General features: G+C 41.6%; 1 pseudogene; it reads right to left on the bottom strand.

The window, feature by feature from the left end:
* Positions 1 to 568: 568 nt before the first annotated feature.
* On the bottom strand, positions 569 to 21147 carry LOC148037841 (uncharacterized; annotated as a pseudogene).
* Positions 21148 to 24903: the final 3756 nt, after the last annotated feature.

Raw genomic sequence — 24903 nt, 5'->3', positions numbered from 1 at the left:
ATAAGAGGGTCCATGTTGCTCTATTTGTTACTAAATAAGGGCTCTAGGGGAGGCTGAAAATTTGGTAGCTGTAGGAGAGGACTATCTAGCAAGGACACAAGGTTGATTGTCAAAAAAATGAAGATTGCTATGGGTAGGGGGAGAGCACATAATCTATACACTATATTGCTTTCATTGCATGGTAAGAGACTAAGGGAAACCAAGGGTAGGATGGATCTCAGGAGGGAGGGAAAGCTTGAGGAACCATTGATGGCCTTGGCTCTTCGTCACTATCCTTGCTATCTATATATACATTCCTTGCAATATGCTTTGTCTTGGCCATCACCTTTTGGAAAATGGCAGGTACACAAATCAAAAAGTAAAAACATGGGGTCAAATAGGTAGAAGCGATAGTAGATACATCACAAAGTGAGGGAAGCGCTATATTAGAGGTGATGCATTTGCATTGTATCTGCAAAATCAGACAAACAGGGACATTGCCAATAGATACGACACAAAGGGAAATGAGTGCTAGATTGGATGTCATGAATTCACATCATATCTACAAATATGGAATATCTCCTACGGCTCAAGGTATTTTAATGGCCTTGCATGTAGTAATTAACAGACATTTTTGGAACCCAAGGATAGCAATAGCAGATACAACGCTAACAAAGGTGAGCGCCAGATTGAATGTGACGTAGTTGCACTGTATCTACAAATAAGAAAGTATTAAGTCCGATACGGTGCAAAGAGAGGGGAAAGCGAGATCAAGCAAGATGTGCTCACACCATATCTACGAATGCACATAGGAATTGCAAATATGGTAAGAAAGCAGCATGGCCCAGGATCTCACATGATATAGTCATACCGTGTCTACATCTACATACTGGCAAGAACAGAGTGAGGTTGAAATAAAACTGTAGATATATGGTGGGAATATAGAAAATTGCAAGATGGCAGATGATCTATTCTCACTGTATTGTGTTGTGTGGATATGACACAAAAGGAAGAAATCGAGATCATGCACCAAACGTAATCGCGTCGTATCACTATGATCACCTTTGGCTTGGGTCTTGGAGAGTGCAAATCTATGAGCTTTCTAATAGGGATATCCCATATGGCACAATGGTGGAAGAGCATTGGAAGTGCAAGAGGTCGCTCCGTGTATCGCCATTTGCATCGTATTGTGGATGTCAAAAGTGAGCCACATAAGCCAGCATCAGTCTTTTATACTTGTGTGGTAGGTGACATGTGGCATTTTATGATTGGCTAGGGTTTGCAAAATGGTTGCAAAATGGCCATCCAGGTGGTTGTCCATGTGGAAAATCCCTCTCCTTGTCTATATATACGTATAATTAGGCATTTCTGGCTTTTTTAGCAAACTGTCAACCCTATCTAGATTTGAGCTCCTCTTGCTTTTCTATGTTTGTTATTGTGATGTATTACCACTCAACGATATGGAGAGAGAATCGTTTTCCCATCTTGTCAGCTTTGTCAATTCACGTTGTATCATACACCCTTTAATATGAAGCGAGTGGGCTCTCATTTTGTGAGCATTTTCATCTTTTTACTTCGTATGATGCATCCTCTAATATGAAGCGAGCAAATATTTGTCTTGTGGTCGAGTACACCTTTTGTATCATATCGTGCGTCCACTCATGTTTGAACCAAAGGATTTTGTAGGCTCCCAAGAGGTGGTCACCCCTAAGAGGAAAATAAAAAGATTGTCTTTAGGGTCAAGGGCCTCTAGTTGTATTGCCTTTTTCCCTAGAATTCCCACTACTTCTTCCCTTGCTCAGCAACAAGTAGTCTCCAGTCAAAGGCTAGCGTCGCCCCAGACGAACTACTTTGCGTAGAAACATCAAGGTCGAAGCGGATTTATACTGCACTTGGTTCAAGGAGAATGGGAAACGAGAGGGATGCGAAGCTTGACCTCTCTGCCCATAAGGCCTAGTCCCATTCCGTTCCCCTAAAACAGCACAAATCGGGACTCTAGCTTTTATTGATTCTAGGTCATTGTTACCTTGCTGTCAAAATCCTTTGAGAAAAGTTCCCGACCAACCGGGACCACCCTTCCAGAGGACGGACCCAGGGTCACATCCACCATACTTTCTTTGGGTTGCTTTAGTTGTCTAATTACCTACCATATTTAGTTTGACAAGCAAAAATAACTTCCTTAATTAACCGTTTATTCACTGGTTCCTTCACGTAACTTAAGCACTGACACAAAAAAACAATGTCAAGCAAATTCCTTTTTCAACATTTGATCTTTATTTATTATTCTTTGGAATACATCAAATATCCAACCTGAAGGCTATTCCAGCAATCCTCAGGGATCGCTATTTCAAGTTCCGCCCCCATTGACTAGTATGCGGGCCTCGAGATCCCATCTCGAGTCACGTCGGCCTCTTGTGCAAGATTCAGAGGCAAGGGATTTATGGCCAGAGCCTCCCCTAGCACCCAAGCGTCCTCCTGCTCCAAGTAGCACCAACAGAGAGACCTCTCACGGCGGGTTCAGTCCACGTATCCGACGCGGCTAACAACTCCCTTGAATAGGGTCAGGCAGACAATCAGAGGTAACTGGTACTGCCTCTCTCTCTAGGATTTTAACCTGAAGCATTAGTTGTTTTTCCTGAATTAGTTTCTTGAGCAAAGAAGTACAAACAGTGCACCTAAGTGTACAATCACGAGCATTCCAGTGGTCGTTTGTATGGCCAACTGCTAAGGTGTAATTCCTTCTCCTCGAATACTTCCAGCATTCGATCCTAGATCATTCGCGACTTGGCAAGATCCCAAGGGTTTCGTAAGCTGAGTTGCTTGTTTATCCTTTTTCCTTGGGTTAGGGTTTATACCTTGTTGACCAAATTGTCTCTACCTTAGGTTTCCTTAAATTATAGACAATAAATCCATGGCAACCTCATCGCCCTAACTTGGTTGGTTAATTTCTTTCTTGGAAATTCATTACTACCATGGCTTCACAAATCAGTCTTCAAGGAAGAGTGTTGAAGCATGACAACTACTCAATTTCTAGAAAATTAGACTTGTAATTAAAACATTGTCAAACTTGGTCTAAGGAGTAGTAGTGCTATTTTGTGACCTAGACACAAGAGCATATAACATTGCAGCTGTAGCATGATATAGGTGTCAATAACTTAATTTGTGGGATTATATCACCCATCATACAGTATTTCTTGATCAAGATGTAGGGCTTGGGAGTCCTATTGACCCAATCCAAAACCCTTACCCTACTAGGCTTGATAAACGTTTTGGCCCTAGGGTTCCTAAATTCCTTACGGAGGTCTCAACTGATCCTTAGGGTGAGAACCCTAGATCATTCTTGCATGGGAGATTAGACAATCCTAACATTTCGAGAATGTGGGTAGGACCTTTAGGATCGGAAATATTAAATCGGCATCCTAAGTGCAATACTAGGTAGAATTTTAACATAGCTTAACCCTAACTAGCACATTGAGGTGACCATCATATGCTAACTAATCATATCTTTATGAATAACATGTAGGTTACTCATTTACACGCGAATTACTTAGTTGATCTAACCATCCCACGATTAAAGATTATCTTCCCTTTAAAGATGCAATTAATTTCTTCTAAATTTGCAAGTACTTTCCTCTAAAAGATGTAAGTAATCGCAAGATGAGTGAGATGTATCATTCCATGCAATTTTGAGAACATAGAACTTTTTGCCTTTATGCAATTAAAGGATTGACATTCAGAGCTAACTCTTATAAACCCTACGTTGATGCATTGAATTCAAAGCTTTAATATTTTAATGAAGATGCATCCTTTCCCAAATTCAAACTTTGATAAAAGAACTCCATGCATGAGCGAATGCCATGAGTCCATCATTGATTTAATCCTTCCTTTATCACTTAACCTAACCTAGAATGTAACTATCATCAAATGCGATTTGCAAAGTACATAAATCCTTTCCATGCATTGCAACTATTCGGACATCATTTAATGGCCATCTACGATTATCTTATACACAATTCACAACTGGGAAATTATTACATAAGTGCATTATGTATTATATGCCCTGTCCTTTGCGTGATTAACAAGGACGCCTTTGCACAAATCCATATTTCAACTTATGCGACTACCCTTGATGACCATGGAAATGCAAGCAAATGCAAGTACTTGTCATGCAACTAAACTTTGTAAATTGAACGAGTACATAAATTTTACGATGCATTCAAGCTTCCCTACATGAATTAAAACATGCTTTATGCATCCTTTCCATGCGGGAATAATATTCGTAACCTGGGCATTCATTATCGGGGCGTTGTCCACTCTCGTACTTTGGGTGGAAGCTCGCGTGTTGTGCGCTCCTCTCAACTTTTGTTTAGGAGCCATTGACACAGTAAATTTCTTCTCGGCAACTCTTCCTTGGTTCACTTATGTGTTTCGAAGTCACTCTGTCCAAGATATCCTCTTCCGCGCAGGACACAGGCCTTACAAGTCACGGTTTTAAAAAAAATCGGGAGGCACGGGTGAACTAGGTCTAGGGAAGCTTCAATAGAAGCTTCCAAGCTTCTAGAAACAGGGAGATGATGTGGAGAGGATGATTGGAGATGATGATGATGGTGAAGATGATGATGAGGATGATGATGATGATGATGATGATGGTGGTGGTGGTGGTGATGACGGCAGCAGCGGCAGCCTGGCGGTGGCAAGCAGACAAGCGGTGGGCAACAGCAGCATAATCAATCCCCATATCTCTCACACAGCTTTTTTAAGCTTGTCCCAGGTAACTGAGCCTTTGGAGATCCCTTGGTCTCTACACCATTGTTTCCACCAAAGTCTTGCTTCGCCGGTAAGCTTCAATTTGGCGAGCATTGCTTGGTTCGTGGGTGTAGTTCGTGCTGCCTCGAAATAATCCTCCATGGATTTGATTGAGACCTCGGCGTCAGTTTGGATGGTCCTTCCCTTACCATCGAATCTAGATGGCTTGATTTGTTTGAGAAGGAACTTCTTCTCTTGAATTATAGCCGTATTTAGTGCAGGGGTAGGACTAGGAATCTGCACTTGTGGTTGCACCTGGGCACTAAGATTCTCTTAAAATATGTTTTTCCATGTTACATCCTCCCCCTTTGGAAATGAGAAGAATCCTTTCTAGGATTAGAGGGTGAAGGGTTAAGGGTAGTCAATGCGCATTCATGGTGTGTTACTTCTACATAAGCCAAGTGTAGAATTGCAGGTTGTATTCCAAGTAGGCATGGCAGTCCATGTCAACTTGCTAAACGTTTCTCACATTACATTAATATGCCCAGTTCATCTTTTAGCCCAGTGACCTAATCACTTACAACCATGACAGACAGTGATTAAAAAAATCTTATCATTCATGTGGGCATAACCCTTTCAAGTACATTTATTTTGGGAAGGTTGAAGAAGCTGATACATCAGTTTGGGGAGAATAAGATTGTGTTACATTCAGCTATGGGAACTGAGTAATAATATGGAAGAGAGTCATGGATTTTGAGGAATCGATAGGTCATAGGAAGCTTGGGGTATCCCTTCCTTTGATACCCGTTTCTTTCATAATGTCCGAGCACCTTGATTGTGTCGGTAGGGATTACTTGAGTCACTTCTTCGTACACATACTTGTTCTGCTTGACCTTTCGACCGCCGACATGTAGGGTTGCGTTTGCGTGAGCCTTGACAAAGATGAACAGCTTCACGATCTTTAAATCCTCCATCCACTTGATTCTCTTCAAGTTGGTCTGAAGGTACACAAGTTGGTGGGCCGCTATGTAATATATTCTTGATTCACCTGTCCATCTCTATTCCACATACATGGGTGAAGGATTGTAGATACGGTCTAGAATATTCATCATGCCTAGCCTTCATTGATAATCCGAAACACGCATTGCAGTCATAAACATAACCTAGAACACCAAGAATTTGTTCCACGCTTCGCGACTCTACAGGCCAGCATCCATAAGTAAGTAAGGAAATGTTCTTAACGGCAACATTGCTCTACTTTCCCTCATTAAGTTTCCTTGTAAATATTAGATTTTGTTGATTCACTCTGATACCAACTATAACATGTCCCCCTGTCCACTTGTAGGACATGTCTTAGCAGCCCATCGGGAAAAGAGTCTAGAAAGCACTGCCCGGCACTCACAAGGAATGTCACGGGGTTTGCGATCTAGGTCTTCCCGAGTCTGCCACATGAAGCGGAAGCATTCCGACCATTCCCACTTAGGACCGGCGACCTGAATCAGGGTTTTCCTAATAGTCAAGTTCCTAGGAGGTAGCTAGCCCCCAGATGAACTACTTTGTGCAGAAATATTAGGGTCGAAGTGGATTTATACTACACTTGGTTCAAGGAGAATGGGAAACGAGAGGGATGCGAAGCTTGACCTCTCTACCCGTAAGGCATAGTCCCATTCCGTTACCCTAAAACAACATAAATTGAGACTCTAGCTCTATAGATTCTAGGTCATTGTAACCTCGCTGTCAATTCCTTTGAGAAAAGTTGATTGGGAACTTTTCTCAAAGGAATTGACAGCGAGGTTACAATAACCTAGAATCTATAGAGCTAGAGTCCCGATTTATGTTGTTTTAGGGGAACGGAATGGGACCAGGAACTTTTCTCAAAGGAATTGACAGCGAGGTTATAATGACCTAGAATCTATAGAGCTAGAGTCCCGATTTATGATGTTTTAGGGGAATGGAATGGGACTATGTCTTACGGGCAGAGAGGTCGAGCTTCGCATCCCTCTTGTTTCCCATTCTCCTTGAACCAAGTGCAGTATAAATCCACTTTGACCCTGATGTTTCTGTGCAAAGTAGTTCATTTGGGGCTCGACGCTAGCTACCTCCTAGGAACTTGACCATTAGGAAAACCCTGATTCAGGTTGGTCCTAAGTGGGAACGGCCGGAATGCTTCCGCTTCGTAGCAGACTCGGGAAGACCTAGATCGCAAACCCCGTGACATTTCTTGTGAGTGCCGAGCGGTACTTTCTAGACTCTCTTCCCGATGGGCTGCTAAGACATGTCCTACAAGTGGACACGGGGACACGTTACAAACGGGAGTTATTTCCAACATCCCATTAAGTCTCTCTTATTTTGATTTGATCTCTTCTTGCAATGGTCTCTTGCTTCAAGTGCGCAAAGGAAGCCAAATCTGCAAGAGCTACAAACTCACATCACTAGTTCATACATGACCAACATAAACTAAATCCCACAAACCTTGAGTTTCTTTTTCATGTCTTCCAAGAGACCATGGCTACATTTGAAAACCCTAGTTCACCTATTGGTCAACCTACAATTGTGTTTGCCCTCGGAGAGTCCACCTATAAGAAATCATCTATATAACGTGCGTTCAAAGGATATTAAGAAATACCCTTTCGTTGCATGCTATAAGGCCTTAAAAATACCCCTTTTACTTTACTAAACTTACGGATTTTTTTCAAATCGTAATTTAAAAACCCATTTTGTAAATATAATCCTATAAATTTTACTAAATATAATATCCTTTCTTTTGAACTCACGTGGTATCTTACATGTTCTATAAGGTGGACTCCCTGGGTGTTTGCCTAGTCTTATTGTTGTGCATGCAATCTTAGAAACCTATCATGCGAGTCTTGCTTAAAACTCTTAAAACCAAACTCAAAACATAACTAAGAGGAACCTTGGCAACACCCGGAGTTGTTCTTTTAGCTTTTCAAATCAAGTGTGAGAAAGAAGGAGGTTTATATACCTTGAAAATCAATACCCCTCATGGACTTCTAAACCTTAAAGAACCTTAAGAGGCTAAACATGTAACTAAACCAAACCAAAGCAAGAGACTTAAAATGGACGGTTAAGAGGTTGTGAAAACCAATCAAAACCTAGATCAAGAACACAACTCTCAAACAAGTGACTAATACATATATGAACAAGTGAGAAATTGATTCATATAGCTTAATCCTCATAGGAATGACTTCACTAATCAACTTGGAACCCAAACCCAATCAATGTGATTGAGAAGTAGAATATAGATCCCAACCTTTGAGGTGTACCCTTGAGTATAACAACTAGTGAACTTTGCACTATAATAAGCCCTACATAAAAAGTATACTTTTTGGCTCTATGAAAAAGTGTCTATAATTAACTTCTGCTAATCTATCTTTGCTAAGCAATAATTTTGAAAAATTCCTCAACAAACATGCTTATTTTCCACCACGTAGGCTCCATTATGCAATTCAATTAGTCGATTATACGAAACATATTACAGTTTTGAAGACAGAGAGTAACACATGCAGAGAAATCTGTTCTATTCCTTCATAATCACAACATCGTTTACATGCTTATCTGTTCTCTTGACATGAATAGACACGAACAGATATTATGAACACCCCTTCTAACTTCCCAAAAAAGACTTATAGTCTACTCATGACTTTTCACATCTGAACAATTACAAAGGCTCAAAACTACACTTAAAGACTACTTAATGGACCCCTACGTTATGCCCTTACCCTACCTTTAACATATTGTATGCATTTGGCACTCAAAATTGGAGTGATTTAGGTATATTTTATGGTATTTATCCTCTCCATTTGTTGAAAAGTTACTGCTCCAAATTTCGTGAGGATATAATATCATCTCTACTTTGAGTGCAAATGATGGACATTCATGAACTTACTCTAGAAATTATCTTTGGCTTCTTTCTAGGGTTGACAATGAGAATCATGAAACACATGAGATCCACTTATGCTCAAAATCCAAGTTGAGTAGTTCTATATAGATGAGTGTGGCAGTAATTAGAATGGAGTATCCATCAAAGTGTTCCCAACTAGAACAATGTACTATTATTGTGTAAAGACCCATCTATTAGTGCCATCCTTAGTGCCACTTTACATGGAGGTCTAGAATTGGAAGGCATACTTTCAAAAAGTATAACTTTTACTAATTCCATGAAATGCATCTAATACTACATCTTCTTTTTTAGAGAGGAGAAAAGACACATGTAAAGATACAATAAGGCTTCTCTCCACATATGGAATGATTTGTACTATTGAAAGGATATTCCACCATATTTGTAAGTGTGATGTTTTGAGTTTCCCAACTTCCTGTACATTAAACTTGAAGAGCTTAGACTATCAAAAGCGGTGTCTTGAATAAAATCATCTATATCTCACACCTTGACACCTTCCAAGACCGATACAGCTGCAAATACCTCTACAAGGGAATTGCCATGTGTACGGCCATTATGGCTAGGTAGACTAAACATGTTTAAAGACTTGGGCAAGTCAAGCAAGTCAAGATTTGACTTGTGAGAGATTACGACCAAGAAAAGAAAAGAGCTTTAAGCTTTTTTAAAAAGCTTAATAGAGGAGAAGATGATGACTGAAGGCTCCCTTTTCACTTAAAAAAAGCGATGCCATAATCCTCTTCTCAATTTGGAAAATTAAAAAAACAAAAAAAGTGTGAAATCTCCCTTCTCAATCTTGGCAAAAGATTCTAGTAATGTCTCCCTTTTCTAAGTTTGACAAGAGGCCCGGATTGAAGGAAGATCACCCAAAAGCCAGGTGAATCAATCATGGCATCTCTACTAGCCTCTTTAGCCTCAAAGAATAGATTTCTAGCATCATCAGATTGCATTTCAAAAGCTTCCAGATAGTTGAATTTGCAAGATACCCTCCATCAAGAATTCTTCTTGGCCACAACTCATGAGACCCCCCTCCCTTCAATTAAATTATAAATATGAGGCATGAGAAGCCATAGTGGACATTATCTTGATTCAAGAGGAGAGACTCTTCTTGAATCGAGAGAGAGAGAGAGAGAGAGAGAGAGAGAGAGAGAGAGAGAGAGAGAGAGAGAGAGAGAGAGAGAGAGAGAGAGAGAGAGAGAGAGAGAGAGAGAGAGAGAGAGAGAGAGAGAGAAGAGGAGAGCGAGAGAGGTAATTCTTATTGCGAAGACAAGGAGGATGCTTTGCCACCTTTCTAGATCAAATCCCATCTCTTCTACCTTCATTCCCCTGTAGAATCAAGACTCTACTCGATTTCTTCTCAATTCCTATTGTCACCATCTCTATTGATCTAATCAAGACGGCCCACATAATCTCATGCATAGAAAAATTACTTAAAATATTTCTTAATCACAAATTCAAAGGATTAATTTGGATTACACAAAATGTACTAGAATGTAATGTGACCGCTCGTCCACTTGTGGGACACGTCTCAGCAGCCCATCGGGAAGAGAGTCTAGAAAGCGCTGCCTGGCACTCGCAAGGAATGTCACAGGGTTTTGCGATCTAGGTCTTCTCGAGTCTGCCCCGAGCGGAAGTATCCGGCTGTTTCCACTTAGGATTAACCTGAAGTCAGGGTTTCTTTCCTATCAACCAAGTCTCTAGGCAGTAACTAGCATCGAGTGATGAACCACTTTACGTAGGAACAACAGAGTCGAAGCGGATTTACGCTGCACTCGGTTCATGGAGAATGGAAAACGAGAGGGATGCAAAGCTCAACCTCTCTACCCATAAGGCATAGTCCCATTCTGCTCCCCTAAAACAGCATAAATTGGGATTCTAACTCTACTAACTCTAGGGTCTTCACAGTATCGTTTTCACGTCTTTTGAGAAAAGTTCCTAGCTAACTGGGACCACCCTTTTGTAGGACAGACCCAAATCACATCCACTGCACTTTCCTGAGTTTGCTTAGTTATCTAATTACCTACCAAATTATGTTTGACATGCAAAAGCAGCTTCCTTAATTAATCAATTTAAACATAGGTTCAACCTTCACGTAACTTAGGCACTGACACAAAAACAATGTCAAGCAAGTTCATTTTTCAAATATTTGATCTTTATTTATCATAGTCCCGGAATACATCAAGTAGCATGCCCGAAGGCTATCCTAGCAATCAACAGGATTGCTGCTCCAAGTTCCGCCCGTAAACTAAGTACACGGGCCTCGAGATCCCATCTCGAGTCATGTCGACCTCTTGTGCGGGATCTGGAGGCAAGGAATTCACAGCTAGAGCCTCCCGTGGCACCCAAGAGTCCTCCCGCTCCAAGCAGCACCCACGAAGAGACCTCTCGCGACGGGTTCGGTCCATATACCCGGCATAGCTAACATCCCCCTTGGATAGGGCCAGGCAAGCAGTTGGAGGTAACTGAACCTGCCACTCCCTCTAGGCCTTTAACTTGAAGCATTAAATGTTTTTCCTTGAATTAGTTCCTTAAGCAAAGAATTTCAAACAATGTACCTAGGTGTATAATCACGATCATTTCACTGGTTGTTCGTACAACCAACTACTAAGGTGTGATTCCTTTTTCCCCGATGCTCCCAACATTCGATCCTAGATCGTTCGCGACTTGGAGAGATTCCAAGGGCTTGGCAAGCTAGGTTGCTTGTTTCCCCTTTATCTTCGGGTTAGGGTTTGTACCATGTCGACCCTACTTATCCTTACCTTAGGTCTCCTTGTAAAATAGATCATGGACAACCCCGTCGTCAGTTGGTCAACTTGCTGGTTATCTCCTAAATCCCTTGTAGTACCTATGTACCTTTATCTTTGATCTTAATTGATCAAGATTGTCTATCCCCTTGACCATGGTTGGTCATGATGGTTCTGTTTAGAACACTCCTACTCTATTTTAAGTATAATCTTCTTAAGCCCTCTTAATAATACTCATAGGTGCTTAAGCTTTTACCTATCCCTCTTGAAGTCACCAAGGACTTTGACATGGGACTCATGGATCTCAATCCCGTTTGGCAGATTACAAACAACATTGAATTTTCCCAACAACTTTAATTCACGCAATGTAATGCCATGCCTTCATTTCAATGCTTACAATTTTTATATAATCCATACGATATTTTATGCCACACATGCGAAGGTTCTTTCTATGCATGCAATCTTAACATTATCCTCTATGTAATTATTTACACAATCTATAACCTTGTTGAATGATCTAACTTTATGTGATCATTGTATGAGTCTAGCTGCAATTTAATCTTTTCTGCAGATTATTACATGTACCTTAGAATCCATCTTGCGATATGGACATGCACTTTGTTTCTTTCAATATCCTCTGAAATGTATTTTAAGCAAGAACTTGTGCAAGGAGCAATGCACTTTAGGTAGGAATTCATGCAAGATGTTTTTGGTAATTTACGATGCAATTATCTAATCAATATCACCTATTATGATGTCATCTTACAATGGACATTATCTTGTTTGTTACATATATCACAACTAAGTTCATACCTAGGAAATTATCAAACACGCAATTAATGTGATGCATGTAAATATGATTTTTCACCGTGATATTTATAACCTATGATTTAATAATAGAGCAACCTGGGTTTGGAGTGATGTCTTGATTCCAATGGTATTGATGCTTGATGAACCATTCCCGGTTGCGGAGCCACCTTGTTTCAAATCTCCATCCACACTTGCAGGGTACCCGGCCATCTTTGTGGAGCTATGCTTTGGGGCCATACTCAAAGACGCGTGTATGAGGGATAGAGTTCTCACACTCTCCTATGCAAATTCTTGCTACCTTTCCTTGAGTGGAGGAAGAGATTGAAGGGGAGTGTATTTCCATAATAAATATAAGGGTGTGTGACCTCCCTTTAAGAGGGGGGAGAAGAAGCTTCTGGAAGCTTCTCTCTCTCTCTTTCTCTCTCTCTCTCTCTCTCTCTCTCTCTCTCTCTCTCTCTCTCTCTCTCTCTCTCTCTCTCTCTCTCTCTCTTGTGACGATGAGGGGGGGGGGGGTTTCTGATTAGTGGGGGGGCTGCGCTTTAGACGAAAAGGGGGGGCATTGTTCACGATGAGGGAGGAGAGGGAATGATGCGTGCTGACGACCACCAGGGGGGAGGGCGCTGCTTGCAGACAACCGGGGGGGAGGGCTCCCCTTTATAGTGGGGAGGGGTGGTGTATGAGGGGGGGGAAACGGCTGTTCACAGCCACCGCCCCTTCCACCTGGGGCTGCATACCTCCCTCTCTCACTTTACTCACACACACACACACACACACACTCTCTCTCTCTCTCTCTCTCTCTCTCTCTCCCCGCCATGAAGTTGGTAGGGGGAGAGAGAGGGAGAGTAAAAAAAATTAGAAAAAAAGTTATAAATTTTTAAAGGGGGGCATTCTTATGCCAGGGGAACGGGGGAATATTGCATCCTCTCCCCCTTAGAGGAATCGAGATGTCCTCATCTCGAGAAGACTTGGGGGTATTGTTGGTTGAGAGTTTATTTGTCCATCCATGTGGCACCCTCTTCTGGATAATCTTTCCACTAGATGAGGTATTCTCTCAAGGTCCTTGATCTCAAATGCCTCTCCCTAACATTTAGGATTCTATCAGGCCATAGCTCAAGGACTCCTTGGCTAGGCATTACAATTTGATGATCATCAAGTACATGATTCGGATTAGGTAGATACTTTTTCAATAGACTAATGTGGAATACATTATGAATCTTTAAAGTTGCAGGTAGCTGTAGTCTGTAAGCATTAGGCCCTAGGCACTTGGTGATCTTATAAGGTCCACAATACCTCAGACTTAGCTTCTTGTACTCTCCTAAGGATAGTGAACTCTTTTTAGGGCGTACAAGGATGAAGACCCTATCACCTTGGACGAAGGATCTATCTTGCCATTTCAAGTCAGCGTAAGCCTTCTTTCCATCCTTGGCAGCTTGAATGTCTTGTCTTATTGATTTGATTTGATCATCCATGTCTTCCAGCATCTACCTTGAAGCTTCTACCGTCAAAGTTGGATCTGAGAAGTTCAAAGGGGTATGACAATCATGCCCATACAATGCTTGGAAAGGGGTCATCTAAATACTCTGTTGGTAAGAAGCATTGTAGGCAAATTCAACCAGTGGTAAGTATTGAATCCACTTTTTGGGTTCACGATAGCAGTATGCCCTAAGCATATCTTCAATGACTTGATTGACTCATTCTATTTGACCATCATTTAGGGGATGGTAAGCTATACTGAAACAGAGTTGAGTTCCAATAGCCTCAAAGATAGTCCTCCAGAAGTGTGATGTGAAAAGAGAGTCACGATCACCAATGATTCTTCTGGGTAACCCATGAAGTTTGAATATTTCCTTAATGAATAATCTTGCGATGTCTGAAGCTTTATAGTTCGTCTTGATAGGGATGAGATGTGGGACCTTGGTGAGCATATCTACTACAACCATAATAGAGTTATATCCTCCCTGAACTTGGGGTAAGCCAACAATGAAGTCCATACTAATGAATTCCCATTTCATTTGTGGAATGTTAAGTGGTTGCAATTTCCCAGGCATTTTAACATGTTCTACCTTAATGCATTAACAAGACAAACATTCCGTGACATGCTTGAGTACGTCTCCCTTGAGCGTTTCCCAATAATAACTCTTTCTGACCGCATTAAGGGTCTTGGCATAACCAGGATGCCCTGAGAAAGGGGAGTCATGGGCTTCCCACAGTATCTTCTGCTTGAGAGTTTGGCTTGCAGAGATACATAATCTTATCCTAAAGTAGAAAAGTCCACTACTGATGGAGAATTCTTAATACCTCATCTTTAGCTTTGGGTCTTGATCCTTGAGGGGGATCTCCCTTAGCATTTTTTGATAGACTAGGTCATGATATGCCTCTTCTTTTGCTAGCTCAAGAATCGAGTTGTTTGGCATTGATACCTTTGTGGCTAGAGACCTTGGTGTTGATGGATCTTGCAAAATAAGAGAATTTAGAAATGCCTTGCGACTGAGTGCATCGGCAACTACATTCTCTTTTCCAGGCCTATATTTGATTTCAAAATCGTATTCTTCCAACACTTCAATCCATTGACGTTGCCTCATATTAAGCTCATTCTGGGTGAAGATCCATTTAAGACTCTTGTGGTCCGTTACTAAGGAAAATTTATTACCTAGCAAGTAATGTCTCCAAATTTTGAGAGCATGGATAACAGCCAACAGCTCTAGGTCGTGGGTAGCATAATTCCTTTCATGGCTCTTCAATTTCCTTGAAGAATATGCTACGGGGTGACCTTCTTGCATAAGTACACATCCTAAAGCAAGTGCGCTAGCATCAGTTACCACTCAAACTCCTTACTAAGATCAGAAAGTTTCAGGATGGGTGCTAATACTAAGCTTTGCTTTAGTTTGTCAAAGTTGGTCTGTTCAGCAGGTGACCATACAATTGCTACTTGCTTCTTTAGTAGATCAGTCAGAGACACTGAAATCAAAGCATAATCTTTGATGAAAATTCTGTACCACCCTGTCAACCCAAGAAAACTTCGTATTTCTTTGACAGAAGTTGGTGTTGGCCATTCCAAAATTTCTCTAGGATCTACTAAAATTCCTTCTACTATGCTACTGATACAATGAATCCCAGATATTCAATCTGTCGCTTGAAAAATGTGCACTTCTTCTTCTTGGCATAAAGCTTGTGTGCTCTCATTGTTTCAAGAAAAATGTGAAGCTGGGGTTCATGATCATTTTCCTATTTTGAGTAGACTAGGGTATTGTCAAAAAAGATGAGTACGAAGTCATCAAGATAGGGCCTAAAGATATCCTGCATTAACCTGTTGAAGGTAGCAAGAGAATTCGTCAGCCTGAATGACATCACTAGGAATTCGAAGTGTCCATACCTTGTACTGAATGCAGTCTTCGGGATATCTTCTTCTTTGATCCTTATCTGATAATATCCAGATTTGAGATCTATCTTTGAGAAGATCTTTTCCCCTTGAAGACGGTCAAGTAATTCATCTATTCTTGGAATGGGGTATTTATTTTGTATGGTTGCTTGATTCAACCCTCTGTAGTGAGTGCATAGACGAAGCATTCCATCTTTATTTTTTTGGAACAACACTGGAGCCCCCATGGAGAACTACTAGGACGGATGTAGCCTTGATCTAACAGTTGCTTGAGTTGCCCTTTCAGTTCGATAGCTTCCGCAATGGACATCTTATACAGCCTCTTTGCGATTGGTGCAGCTCCTGGCACAAGTTTAATTTTGTGGTTGACTTCCTTTTGGGAAGGAAGTTCCGTCGATCTTTAGGAAATACATCAATGTATTCCTTTAACCATGAAGGTTCTTCTCCATACACTTGATTCCGATCTAGCCTATTCAATTTAATCAGATAGATAGGTAGACCCTTTTGAACACCTTTTATTATCCATCTTGCTTTTTCCAACTGTATTTTTGGCTTACGAGCCTCACCTTGAGTCGTGACTAGTTTCCCTTCATAATTTCGAAAGGAGACTTGGCCCTTCCCATAGTGGATGTGGGCATCATTGGGTATTAGCCAATCCATTCCAAGTAAACATTCGTGGACACCTCGGTTCATTACCCTGAATCTCACAGAAGTTGGCTTTCCACCCAGTAGGAATTTCACCTTAGCAGATTTCCTCGTACAAGTAACCTCACGACCATTTGCTAATTCCACAAGTAAAGTAGGTGCATCTATTGTGGCTATCCCTAATCTTTTTGCACAGATTGGTGAAATGAAGGAATGTGTATTGCCACAGTCAATCAGGGTTTTGAAGCTTTTACCTTGATATTCTAATGGGGTTTGAATCACTGAGAATTGGCGGCTTGGACCCTTCTTGTGAAGAGTGACGTGAATCATTGCCCTCTCAATGTCAGCATCCATGGATGGATCTTCTTCATTGTCCAGCTCCTTGTTAGAAACATTGGAGGTTCTCCCTCTGGCCATAATGGTAGTTCCTTGGCCATGAGCGGCTCTATTTTGACGTTTGAATCGCCCCTGGAGATGTCCTCTGGCAAGCTTGGGACACTTCCTCTTGAAGTGTCCAGGCTCATTGCAATGGAAGCAATGTGGGTTTCGATCATTGCTTTGCGTTGGAACAAAGTTGTTGAAGCATTGGCCCTAGCTTTCTTTCTTTGGACTTGATTCTGACCCTGTGCTCTCTTAGTCTGAGCCTTAGACATGCCCTTATTATGATCTTTGTAAGGACAAATCTTATTGTTCCTTGGTTTGGTTTGCACCCCCTATATTATTGGAGTAGCTCGAATGAGTGCGTCTTGTAGGTCCATTGGGCACATTGATTCCAATCGAGTGTTTATGGATAGATTCAACCCAACACAGAATTTTGACACCTATTGTGTCATATCCATTGGGGGTGCATCCTTTAGGAGTGAAACGAACTTCAAATAATATGTTTCCAGGGATAATCCTAGCTACTTCAAGTCATAGAATTCATTCATCTTTTGTGTGCGGTAGGTAGGTGGCAGATATCTCCCTCACACAGCTTCCTTAAGCTTATCCCAAGTGATTGTCCCCTCCAAGATTTCTTGGTCTCTGCACCACTGTTTCCACCAAAGTCTCGCTTTGCCTGTAAGATTAAGTTTGGCGAGCATGGCTTGGTTAGCAGGTGCAGTTCCTGCTACCTCAAAATAGTCCTCCATGGACTCAATCCAGATCTCGACGTCAGCTTGAATAGTCCTTCCCTTGCCATCAAACTCGGGTGGCTTAATTTGTTTAAGAAGGAAATTCTTCTCTTGAACCAAAGTTGGACTTAGTGCAGGAGTCGGATTTGGAACGTGCACTTGGGGTTGCGTCTGAACAATAAGATTCTTTATGTTAACATCTTATCACATGTTCCCATATTATGTTAATATGACTAGCATAACTTTTTAGCTAGGTGATTTAATCACTTAACACCTTGGCTAACATTTACAATCAAGATAAACAATTGTAAAAAGTCTTATTTATTCATGAGGGCATAACCCTTTGAGTACATTTATTTGGATAAGTAGGACAAGCTAATTGATACATCAATTTGGGGAAAATAACATTGTGTTACAATCGGCTACAGGGACGGAATAATAATATGGAGTGGGGTCATGGATTTTCAAGAAATCGTAAGTCATAGGAAGCTTGGGGTATCCCTTCCTTTGATACCCGTTCTTCTCATAGTGCCCTAACACTTTGATTCTGTCAGAGCAGAGATCACCCGGGTCACTTCTTCATAGACATACTTGTTCTGCTTGTCTTCCCGACTGCTAACGAGCAAAGTTGCATTTACACAAGCTTCGACAAAGATGAACAGCTTCACAATCTTTAAATCCTCCATCCACTTGATTCTCTTTAAGTTGGTCTAAAGGTACGCAAGTCGGTGGGCTGCTATGTAGTATATTCCTGAGTCTCCCGTCCATCTCCGCTCCTCATATAGGGGTGAAGGATTATAGATGCAGTCCAGAATATACATCATACGAAGCCTCTCGTGATAATTCGAAGCATGCGTTGCAGTCATAAACATGATCTAGAACACCAAGAACTTGCTCCATTCTTCGTGACTCTGCAACCCAGCATCCATAAGTGAGTAAAGAAATGTTTTCAATAGAAAACACTGCTCTATTCGACTCACCTTCCCCTCTTTATCCCCTTATTCCCTTTATTTTCCTCCATTAAGTTCCCTTGTAATCCTTAGATCTCGTTGGTTCGCTCTGATACCAACTTTAATGTGTCCGCCCATCCACTTGTGGGACACGTCCTAGCAGCCCATCGGGAAGAGAGTCTAGAATGTGCCGCCTGGCACTCGCAAGAAATGTCACAAGGTTTGCGATCTAGGTCTTCCTGAGTCTACCCCGAGTAGAAGTATCTGGTTGTTCCCACTTAGGACCAACCTGAAGTCAAGGTTTCTTTCCTATCAACCAAGTCTCTAGGGAGTAGCTAGCGTCGAGCTCCTGATGAACCACTTTACATAGGACAACAGAGTCGAAGAAGATTTACACTGCACTTGGCTCATGGAGAATGGGAAATGAGATGGATGCAAAGCTCAACCTCTCTGCCCATAAGGCATAGTCTCATTCCGCTTCCCTAAAACAACATAAATCAAGATTCTAACTCTACTGACTCTAGGATCTTCAAAGTATCATTTTCACATCTTTTGAGAAAAGTTCCAAGCCAATCGGGACCACCCTTCCGTAGGACGGACCCAAGTCACATCCACCACACTTTCCTTGGTTTGTTTAGTTATCTAATTACCTACCACATTATGTTTGACATGCAAAAGCAGCTTCCTTAATTTATCAATTTAAACACAAGTTCCTTCACGTAACTTAGACACTGACACAAAAACAATGTCAAGCAAGTTCCTTTTTCAAATATCTGATCTTTATTTATCATAGTCCTGTAATACATCAAGTATCATGCCCAAAGGCTATCCCAGCAATCAACAAGATTGCTGCTCCAAGTTCAGCACGTAGACTAAGTACATCGGCCTCGAGATCCCATCTCGAGTCACGTCGGCCTCTTGTGCGGGATCCAAAAGGCAAGGAATTTACAACCAGATCCTCCCCTAGCACCCAAGCGTCCTCCCACTCCAAGCAGCACCCACAGAGAGACCTCTCGCGGGGGGTTCGGTCCATATACCCGACGCGGCTAACATCCCCCTTGGATAGGGCCAGGCAAGCAGTCAAAGGTAACTCAACCTGCCACTCCCTCTAGGCCTTTAACTTGAAGCATTAAGTGTACATTAGTTCCTTAAGCAAAGAAGTTCAAACAATGTACCGAGGTGTACAATCACGATCATTTCAGTGGTTGTTCGTACAACCAACTACTAAGGTGTGATTCCTTTTTTCTGGATGCTCCCAGCATTCAATCCTGGATTGTTCGTGAATTGGCTAGATTCCAAGGGCTTGGCAAGATAGGTTGCTTGTTTTCCCTTTATCTTCGGGTTAGGGTTTATACCCTGCTGACCCTAGTTATCCTTACATTAAGTCTCCTTGTAAAATAGATCATGGACAACCCTGTCGTTCATTGGTCAACTTGCTGGTTATCTCCTAGATCCCTTGTAGTACCTATGTACCTTTATCTTTGATCTTAATTGATCAAGATTGTGTCGAAATGAGTGGGATCTAGGACATGACTATGAGCTATGGTGGATGGAAGAAGAAGAATAAACTCATGATGATAGAGACAAAGACACAGTTTGTTACACAAGTCAATTAGGTTCCAAGATTGAGACTTGGACTCATAAACACAATCTTGTGTATGACTGACAATGACATGACACTTAACTAAAAGTACAAAGCATCATGACATTGTATTCATTCCATATCAAAAGTGGTAGTCAAGTACAATGCTTTATAGTTGTTGGATGGGTCACAATCTTCCCTCTCTGTGCATATGGGATTACTACAACTTGCATGTCCTAAGCCCAGAATACCTCATACAAAGAGGCTACATTAGGTGTGATTGCAAATATCTCAACACCCCTCCTCAATCACAACCAGAAAGTACAAAGTGTGTAGAGGCTTTAGTGAAAGTAACACCTGCAAAGTGTGGGCACACCATAAACATGGCAAAACACCAGAGGCTGTCGCAGAAAAGGCTGTGTGAGTACCACAAACATGATGGTCATCCAAAGGCTATAGTAGGGGCCTTATAGAGGCTGTAGTACAAGGCTACATGAGGAGTTTTAGAAGCTTATGATAAAGACATTTGGGCTAGACATTACAAGGCTAAAGAAGTCAGTAAAAAATTGGATCAAGGACCGGCAAGCCCTTGTGGTTTTTAGTCTTTTTAGGTATGGCATTATGAGCATAACAAATCTTCTTGTCCTTCTTCATCTTGATGTAGGTCTTCTTCTTCTTCTTCTTTTTCTCCACCTTTTTGCTTGCATTGGTCATTTGGTCCTCTTCTTCATGGTCCTCTTCAGTCTCTTGGTCTTTGATTGCATTGGTAGTCTTCATGTCCATGTCCAACCCTTCAATCTCCTAATCCTTGCGATGCATCTCATGAACTGCAATACGCCTCATACTCTCAACAACATCTACATTCACAAGTTTCCTTTTCTTTCCAGAAACCCGCCCATGAGGGTATGAAGCTGCTTCAAAATTTGGAGGTGGTAGCAGGCTCTCTAGCAACCTCTCATGACCCCTCTTGGGACCCAAAGGTTCAAACAAGGAGTGCCTGTGCTCACTCATCATCTCCACATCGTCTCCTAGAGCCACTTGGTCACCAGCCTCTGAATCTGGCGCCTGATTTTTTCCTACAGACATCCTTAGCCTAGCTGGTGTCCTTGCTCCAAATGTGGGTGTGCTGACAAGGTCCTCATCCAGAAGCTCATATACTACTATTTCAACGTTCTTCCTGCTGCGAAGCCTCACAAATGTCTTTGAACTAGAGTGCAATGTAGCATCAATGTTTTAAACCTTGGTGTGACTAAGGTCGAGGCCCTGCAACATGGGAACCTTCATCACTTCTACTATGTATATAGGCACTTATATGTGCGTAGATATGACCGCCAAGGGAACTGAGTGTCAATCAAGCCACTGCAGATCACAAGCCCGAAGTGAAATGATTTTTGAAGGCTTTAAAATCAGATTTATCAATCACTCTAGCGTTGATTTCCTGTCAACTATGCATTTGAATTCAATCTGGCTTTCTACTAGAAGTCACATAACTAGCTTTCTTGAGAACCCATTTGGAATGAGTCTTGCTATGCCACAAGCAGAGGAAACCTGCCTTTGAAACAAGTCATGCAGATGCACACAATGTGCAGCCGGCTGATATGGTGGAATGGAGGATCAAGGAGAGACCTTCGATCCAAGCAGATTTTCTGGTCTTCTGAGGAAGGACAGGTAGTTGCTCTCTTGGAAGAAGAAGAGAAGACAGGGACAAAGGGAGAACTCAGGTGTTGCAATTCAGACAATCCATCTAAAATCTATTAAAAAATAGGCCTGAGTAGGAGATATTGATGGTGCTATGCAATCTGCAAAAGGCCAGATAGCTGGAATCCCTGGTGATTGACTCTTGGAGAGACCACACTGCTGATGCTGTGAGTGGTGCAAGCAGTGAATTCACGGGACACATAGGCTGCGGTGGATCCGCCTTTGTTATTTGCGATGGTCATCCTGGCAAAGGAGGTTAGTTTTGAGATCCAGGATGCAAGCATGCAAGCTCCAATCAGCAGGATGATGTAGTAGATGTTTGAGTCCATAGGAGGAGGACGATTGCTCTCGGCCAGCAAAAAACGATGAATGACGAAGAGACAAATGGGAGAGAGAGAGAGAGAGAGAGTGGAAGCTATGGCGTAATCCGGTTTCAAGGTGGTGCGTGTGGCCTAGAGGGGTTCTCGATTTTTTTGAGAGGAATCAAGAGAGGATGGAGAAGCAATGCCATGCCCGATTGGGCTCTGATACCATGTCGAAATGAGCGGGATCTAGGACATGGCAGTGAGCTATGGTGGATGGAAGAAGAAGAATGAACTCATGATGATAGAGACAAAGACACTGTTTGTTACACAAGTGAGGTTCCAAGATTGAGACTTGGACTCATAAACACAATCTTGTGTATGACTGACAATGACACGACACTTAACTGAAAGTACAAAGCCTCATGACATTGTATTCATTCCATATGAAAAGTGGTAGTCAAGTAAAATGCTTTATAGTTGTTGGATGGGTAGCAATCTTCCCTCTCTATGCATATGGGATTACTGCAACCTGCATGTCCTAAGCCCAGACTACCTCAAACAAAGAGGCTACATTAGGTGTGATTGCAAATATCTCAACAGATTGTCTATCCCCTTGACCATGGTTGGTCAAGATGGTTCTGTTTAGAACAGTCCTACTTCGTCTTAAGTATAATCTTCTTAAGCCCTCTTCATAATACTCACAGGTGCTTAAGCTTTTACCTATCCCTCTTGAAGTCACCAAGGACTTTGACATGGGACTCATGGATCTCAGTCCCATTTGGTAGATTACAAACAACGTTGAATTTGCCCAACAGCTTTAATGCACGCAACGTAATGCCATGCCTTCATTTCAATGCTTACAATTTTGATATAATCCATATAATATTTTATGCCACACATGTGAATGTACTTTCTATGCATGCAATCTTAACATTATCCTCTATGTAATTATTTACACAATCTATAACCTTGTTGAATGATCTAACTTTATGTGATCATTGTATGAGTCTAGCTGCACTTTAATCTTTTCTGCAGATTATTACATGTACCTTAGAATCCATCTTACGATATGGACATGCACTTTGTTTCTTTCAATGTTCTCTGAAATGCGTTTTAAGCAAGAACTTGTGCAAGGAGCAATGCACTTTAGGCAGAAATTCATGCAAGACGTTTTTGGTAATTTACGGTGTAATTATCTAATCAATATCACCTATTATGATGTCATCTTACAATGGACATTATCTTGTTTGTTACATATATCACAACTAAGTTCATACCTAGGAAATTATCAAACACGCAATTAATGTGATGCATGTAAATATGATTTTTCACCGTGATATTTATAACCTATGATTTAATAATAGAGCAACCTGGGTTTGGAGTGATGTCTTGATTCGAGTGGTATTGATGCCTGATGAACCGTTCGCGGTTGCAGAGCCACCTTGTTTTGAACCTCCATCCACACTTGCAGGGTTCCCGGCCATCTTTGTGGAACTACACTTCGGGGCCATACTCGAAGATACGTGTACGGGTGATAGAGTTCTTGCACTCTCCTGTGCAAAATTCTCGCCGTCTTTCCTTGAGTGGAGAAAGAGATTGAAGGGGAGTGTATTTCCAAAATAAATATAAGGGTGTGTGACCTCCCTTTAAGAGGGCGGAGAAGAAGCTTCTCTCTCTCTCTCTCTCTCTCTCTCTCTCTCTCTCTCTCTCTCTCTCTCTCTCTCTCTCTCTCTCTCTCTCTTTCTCTCTCCCTCTCTTTCTTTCTCTCTCTCCCTCTCTCTCTCTCTCTCTCGTGGATGATGATGAGGGGGGCAGGGGGGTTTTCTAATTACGAGGGGGGGCCTGCGCTACAGACGACGAGGGGGGGGGGGGCGCTGTTCACCACGAGGGAGGAGAGGGGTTGTTGCGTGCTGACGACCATTAGGGGGGAGGGCGCTGCCTACAGAGGATGGGGGGGGGGGGGGGGGGGGGAAGGGCTCCCCTTTATAGTGGGGAGGGGTGGTATATGAAGGGGGGGGGTAAAGACGGCTGTTCACAGCCACCACCCCTTCCACCCGGGGCTGCATGCCCCCCTCTCTCACTTTACTCACACACACTCTCTCTCTCCCCGCCATGCAGTCTCAGCAGGGGGAGAGAGAGGGAGAGTTATTTTTTAAATATTTAAAAATATTTAAAGGGGTCGTTCTTATGCAGGGGGCACGGGGGAATATTACATAGGAATAGGACATAGGGAAGTTGCTACACTACTTGAAATAATTTATGATTTTATTGTATCAAATAGGATTTACTAAGAACAAGATTTAGGGACTATGATTTTTGCAATAAGAAATATTTAAGTACTTAAAATTTTGAATCCAATTTGTACTAAAGCGATGGAACCTCTAATTAATAAATAAGAATGCTAATCCCTTGAAAAATCTTGAGATAGAATTATTAGAATATTTTCCATAATAAAATTTCCAAGGGTTTTGAATCTAGTGAGTTACCACTAGACAAGGACAAAGAAAATTCCGTTAAGAAAAAAAAAAGAGAAAAGAGATCATCACACAAAAGTCTTTTTTTTGGCTCATCGAAGTCCTTTAGCAATCTTAGAAGGATTGATAGGTTGTCCAAACCCTCAAAGACATGAGTTTTGAAAAATAAACTCTTGTTGAAAATTATCTTAGACCAAATCCCAAGGGGAAGAGAAATCCAATGGGATTATTGAAATATATTACTACTTACGCTAAGTTTAGCCCTGATATTGTCAACCTAAGAAAAGGGTTTGTCTTGGAAGGAAATTCATTAAAGATTGTTGTGTGTGATATATTTGAAGTAAGCTATTTGTGGTTGTAAATTACATTTTTATTTTTCTTAAATTATCAGGATAAAAAATGGGTAATTGAGTATAGATCACCATCGACTAAGGCAGTATTTTGATAGGCCACATTGAGGTAGTGTTCCTTCATGATGCTAGAACTCCCTAAGGTCAGCACAAATAAAGCCTACTCCAAGGGACCTTTTAATTTTCACATCGATGAGTATGGACGGGACCACA

The sequence above is a fragment of the Lygodium microphyllum genome, chromosome 4, assembly GCF_053477565.2.
Source record: "Lygodium microphyllum isolate KBCC chromosome 4, Lygodium_microphyllum_v1.1.10, whole genome shotgun sequence".
In the NCBI taxonomy this organism is placed as follows: Eukaryota; Viridiplantae; Streptophyta; class Polypodiopsida; order Schizaeales; family Lygodiaceae; genus Lygodium; species Lygodium microphyllum.
The sequence above is the reverse complement of the archived record's forward strand: the minus strand, read 5'-3'. Positions and strand labels throughout refer to the sequence as shown.